Below are 6370 nucleotides of genomic sequence, written 5' to 3' on the forward strand. Positions count from 1 at the left end.
GAAATAATTTTACCATACGAGACATAATCGATTATCAGTCAACCTATTTATTCATTCAACCCCTTCCTTCAGTGCCCAACAACACCTCTCACGTCATCATTTTGTCAACAATTTTTTTGACAATAAATACCCAATCCGAGATTTAGCATGTAATAAAATATTATTATGGTTGAAAGTATTTGATAAGATAAAATCGGTTTATAATATATATAGTAAACGTAAAATTAAGGTTTACTTAAACTCCTCCTCTTAACAAATATAAGAATTTTCTTTATAGTACTCGGTCGTACTTCCCAAAGACAGTATCTTTGGACAAGAGTGCCCCTGTTCTACTATTACAACCATTAACACAATCACATGAGAAAAGCTTATACAAAGATTCTGCTTCAAAGAATTTAACCATTTTAAATTCCGATTTTCGCTTACAACTGGTATTACCAGCATGGCTCTTCAACCTAGGAATACAAACTGTAAAGCCGAGACAAATTCTACAAAAGCAGTAAACAGTAATGGACCACAAGCACAACAAAAGAATAACTTGTGTAGTAAAAAAATATGTTACTATTTCATTTCCAAAATCTACATTGCAAACTACAAAGATGACCTCAGTCCTCACAACGAAAACATAGGCCATGGTATACCAAAAGATGAACATCACTCAAGGAATGCCTATAAGTCAGTATGAAAAAATATCTCAAGTATGTAAATCTAATGTACAAAGATCAAACACTACTGATCCACGATGGTATCAGAAGAAAGAAAACTGAAAGAACTAGGACCATAGTGGTTCCTAAATCCCTATACATTTTTTTTCTGTCATGGGTAAACTGCCACTGCGAGTATACTAGTTTAACGTGTAATGAAATTGTGTTATCTGATATGAGAAGGAGAAAATTACGTTCCTTTTCTCCTAGACTTGAAAGGGTAGCGAGAAGGGGTTGAAGGAGAGTACTCAACAGGCAATTGGGGTGGTTCCAACATCCCACTGAGAATTCCCACAACCTCCTTCAATGAAGGACGACGAATAGGTGACTTCTGCAGACAAAGCAAAGCCACCTTGATGCAGAGAAGAGCCTGCTCTTTATCCAACAACTGCAGAGACTCGTCAACCAACTCTAAAAGCTTCCCATTTCGTGCACAATGGCGTGCCCAGGAAAGTAGATTCGCTCTCTGAAACTCAGACAAAGGCGAACCACTCACTTGAAGTGGTCGCCGCCCAGAAATTATGACAAGCAACAATACCCCAAAACTATACACATCAGACTTCTCTGTCACATCCCCACCATAGCCACACTCAGGAGCCACATAACACACAGTTCCCCTCATACTAGGAGTACTGCTAACACCACCACTCTTTGGAATCTCCCCACTTGCAGAATCAAAGCTGTTATTCCTCCTTCCTCTCCATAACTCACCACTCAATCCATCCATCCACCAATCCATGTTCCCACGGTTGTTTCTGCTCCTACTCTTTCCCTTCCTCTTATCCAATGCATCATCACTCACCCACCAATCATCACCATTCTCAATATTATCACTCTTTACACCCCCACCCTTCCTCTTCTTCTTCTTCTTCTTCTTATCCTTCTTTTCGTTCTCCTCAAAACACTCATCTTTCCACCAATCCCTCACGGTCTTTCTCTTCCCCTTCACAACCCCGTCAAAGTTCTCCTCTTCCATTGACTCCCACCATTCCATTTCCTTCACCCTTCTCTTCTTCTTCTTCTTCTTGGCCTCCTCCTTTCCCATCTCCACATCCCCACACTCAATTCCACCCTTCACCCTCTCCTTATTCACATCCCTTCCAATCCACTCCATCACATAATCCTTAACCTTCTTACTCTCCCCACTCCCAACGTCATTCTCATGCTTCCACCACCAATCCCTCACCGAATTACTCTTCAACCCTTTCCCGTTCATCTTCTTCGCATCCTCCTTCTCAAACCCCGGCGACGCCCCTGCCACCGCCAAACCCGTCTCTGGCGAAGTCATCGCCATCATCGCCGCAGTCTCTGGCGAAGGAGATTGCTCCACCCCCAAGCTACTTTCTTCCATAAAAACACTGTGAGTACTCGCCACCGATCCGCAATCCTCAACCTCCTCCTCCTTCACCTTCCGCTTCTCTTCATCATTATTAACACTACCACACTCCAGCACCTCAATTTCAAACCTCGGAGGCTCCGAGCTCAGCCTCGCTAACCCGAAGTCGCCAATTCTGGGAGAGAAATCCCTATCAAGCAAAACGTTACTCGGCTTTATGTCGCCGTGGATAACAGGGGGGTCACAGGAGTGGAGAAAGTGAATTCCTTTTGCTATGTTGAGAATGATTGAGAAGCGGGTGTTCCAGTTCGAGAGTTCGGGGCACTTGCGGTGCAAAAGCGCGTCTTGGAGGTTGCCGTTTTGCATGAGCTCGTAGACCAAGAGGAAGCGGCGTCGTTTGGGGTCAGAGGAGAAGTGCGTGGCGGTGATGACGTGGGGAGAGAGGAGCTTGGATGCGAAAAAGAGCTCGTTGTGGAACTCCCGCTCTCCCTGGTGGGAGGAGGCAGAGTCCATGAGCTTGACGGCGACCGGGACTCCGGCGAGGGTGCCGGCGAATACGGGACCAAAGCCGCCGTGGCCGAGGCGGGAGGAGAAGGAATTGGTGGCGCGGCGGAGGACGGAGAAGGAGAGGCGGTGCGGGGGGGAAGAGGAAGGAGGAGGAGAAGGAGGGTGGGCGGTGCGTTTGCGGGTGAGGGTACGGTGGAGGCAGAGGAAGAGGAAGAGAAGGAGGAGGGAGAAGGCTGAGAGGGTGACGGCGAGGAGAGGTATGAAAAAGTGGTGGTGATGATGATGTGGCGGTGTGTCTGATGAGGTGGAGAGTTGTCGGGATGGCATGTTGGAGATGTTGTTTGAGGGTTGGATTCAAGTTGTCTTGGAGAATGGGTTGTTCATGGTTTTGTGGTTGTGAAGAGATGAAGATGAAGAGAAGAATAAGAAGAAGAATAGAGAGAATTTTGTGAATTTGTTTTGTATGTATATGAGAGTAAGAGTTTGGTGGTTAAGAGTTCGGTGTCTGTGTCTGCAGAAGAGTGTGTAGAATGAAAGTGCAATGTGTCAAAGTGATCTGTGTCCAACGTTGAGTTGAGATGACTGTTTCTTGCTGGACTGAGGTTGTTTTTCTTTTGTTTCGATACCAATTTGCATAGCGAGTCAGACATCGACGTTATGATACTATTTTTTGTGTTTTGAAAAGAATACTATTATTAACTCTGATGTGATTACTTAATATAATAAAATGTTTTATGATGGCTGAGTTAACTTAACTAATATATAGTTTATAAATTAAAAAACAGTATTTAATAAAATCTTTTAAAATCTTTTTAATTTATACATTAATGTTTTACTTGTAAGTATTATAAAAAATTAAATTTAATCACAGTTTAACTTAAGAAAGAAAAATATATTTTTTATAAGATAAATGTAATCATCATTCAGTCAATTCATTAGTATAAAATTATTATTTTCAAATAATAAGCTTTTACTGAGTAAAACTTAGCTCTCCCAAACATAAATTAGTATCTGATGAAAACTCTACTAGATACAAAGTTTTTCTGTTAAGCATATTTAAGAAAGCATAACGACATAATTTTATTGATAAATTTATGTTTTATTTTAAATTCATAAAACTAAGTAGCTTTAAATTTGTCAATTTTCTATAAACTCGTAATTTATTTATTTTTAAATATTTTTATTTTATTTATATTTATATTTTATAAGATAATTTTATTGGCCATTACATATATGAATTCCCGCAAATGTAAAATATTTTGCATGTACTTTTTGAAAAGTATTCAATAAATAATGAAATAATTTTCTTTTAATTCAGAAAAAGTATCAGTGGAAAAGAGTTGAATTTTGCTAAAACGTGTTAAAAGAGTTGAATTTGGAATACTAATAACTTTTAAAGGCAGTTAAAATTTAAGAAAACCACAAAAAGGAATGAACTTCTTTCAATTTAAATAAAAGAAAAGGCATAAAGTTATAATATACAAAAAAGAATAAATAGATAGTTTTATTTTTAATTTTACAAAACTTGTAAAATATACTACCAATTGTGCAAGTTTGATGTATACATCAAAATCTAATCGTACATTAGACGTTTCCTATAAGTTTTTTTTTTTTTAATACTCAAACTTCTTACGCATTCTATATTCTGACTTTGACCTTCTTTAGAACTGTGAATTCTTATCTTTTTCTGTATAGTGCTCTTTCTATTATCTATTTATTTATTAATTAGTTATCTGTTTCTTGTGTTTTGGTTTGCTTGTGTTTATGTGCACAGCTACAATTGCAGCACTGGCCAGGAATTTATTTATTTATTTATTAGTACTGTATTTCTTGTTTTGTAGTTTTGTTGTATTTATCTGTACAGCTACAATTGCAACACAGACTGGGGATTGATGTTACTGAATTGACTTTTTCTCAGTGTATATGTAAAAAGCACTTTTCCAGTTGGTATCATTTTTCTTTCCATGTTTACATTATGACAAACAAAAAAATCGGTTCCTTAATTTCATGATATTATACGTGATGTCATATACTCATTGTTTCACATTGATTGTCTCTTTTGTTTTTTAATGCAATCCAAAGGAAAAAAAAAAAACTAACACTAGTATTTTGGAGAAGATATATGTTATATGGAGTTAATTTGATTGGTGATTAACTAAATAGGTTTAGTACTTAATTAACTACTAAGGAGAAGTATTAATGAAAAATTCACATTTGAAAAATAAATTATTAAAAAATTCAAGAAAGTTTAGATTTCACGTTAAAAAAAAGATATATAAAAATTGAATATCACAAAAATTAAATTTTAAAAATTCATTAACGTAGAGTTTGAATTAGAAATGTATAGAATATATGTAACATTGGACGGTCAATTATTTGTTAAGTGAAATTAGACTGAATTATTGAAGTATTATAAAGATTGAATAATCATGCTAAAACAGATTAACTAAAAAATTATTATGTTTAATGTCTTAATAATGTGTTTGGTCGTAATTAAGTTGACTCTAATCACTAGTCTATCATAAAGTTTATAAATAAAAATTCTAAGTAGGTAGGTTACACATTAACTATACGTTTTTTATTCTTACAATATAAATCGAATTGATTTTGATATCAAATAATCTAATATAAATATTTTTGACTAGTTTTGATAAATAAGATTTGAACTTGAAAATAATCAATAAAAAATGATTCGTTAAGAAAAGAGTCCATACACTTAAAAAAGAAGGTAATAATATCAATTATTTATACACATGTAATCTTTTTTCAATAAATTCTAGCTAATAAGACTTGTCAAAATTAATGTATAATGCTAAAAAAAGTGATCTTACAATAGGATTAATATGAAACCTACTACTTTTGTCGTAGCATGTTAAGTAAAAAAAGGGTTTGCATAAAATATGATGAATTATTAAAGATGAAGAGAAGATGTGAAAAGTAGGGTTTGAGAGGTTGGCATGAGAAGTGGAGAGTAGGTGATTTTCCTTTTTACTTCCTTTTATGCTTCTCCAAACTTCCAACTTCTTTTCTTTCTTCAAACCAACCTTCTTTAGGTCATCATTATTCATGACCCACACTTTGGGGTGCTAATAGTAGAACACCACCAAAAACTCTGTTATTTTCTTTTGGTAGATTTTGACTTTGTAATCTACTAATTGCAATTTTGTCGTATGGAGATAGTGACAAATACTCATTAATAATCTCTCTCGATTTTGGTTATTAGGGATATACATAAAGGAAAAAAGTTTCATTCGTTTTCATTGCTATTTTATGTAAAAAATTTACTCGAAAGGAATTTAAATGCAAAGAAAATATTAACTAGTGATTGATTTGTTTCAAAGAAAATGTTTAACAATGTTGTTAGTTTACTGTTCATCTGATTTTTAATATGATTTTAGCTTGCTCATTAATAAAAATGATAGTTAATTAATTATTTACTCCTTAATCTAAACACGTGATAAGTTAGAAAGATTCTAAATATAATAACACTTTATTACTTAAATTAAAGATTGAATGCATCGCTTTGAACCCATCTCTTTATTACCTAGTTTAGCCATGCTATTAATTTTCATTGTAATATATATTTTTTTATGGATTTATCATGCAATGATAAACAAATATATTCAAATAGGTACACCAATAATAGCAACTCTTAATTTAGAAAAATATAATTATTAAAAAACTTCCTATGCTTTTTATCCCGAAGGGAGAAATTTCTATTCAGAGAAAAAGACACTGTTTTTAGTCAACTTTCACAACATTTACATCCAGTTAAAATCTTTTCTTTTTTCTGCAATTTTTAAATAATATTTTATATTAACAT

At 34.7% G+C, this 6370-nt stretch overlaps 1 pseudogene; it reads right to left on the reverse strand.

The window, feature by feature from the left end:
• Positions 1-528: 528 nt before the first annotated feature.
• Positions 529-3194, reverse strand: LOC124836506 (receptor-like serine/threonine-protein kinase At4g25390 pseudogene; annotated as a pseudogene).
• Between the last annotated feature and the right edge of the window lie 3176 nt (positions 3195-6370).

This window comes from Vigna umbellata, chromosome 4 (assembly GCF_029865625.1).
Source record: "Vigna umbellata cultivar VRB3 chromosome 4, Vumbellata_1.0, whole genome shotgun sequence".
In the NCBI taxonomy this organism is placed as follows: domain Eukaryota; kingdom Viridiplantae; phylum Streptophyta; class Magnoliopsida; order Fabales; family Fabaceae; genus Vigna; species Vigna umbellata.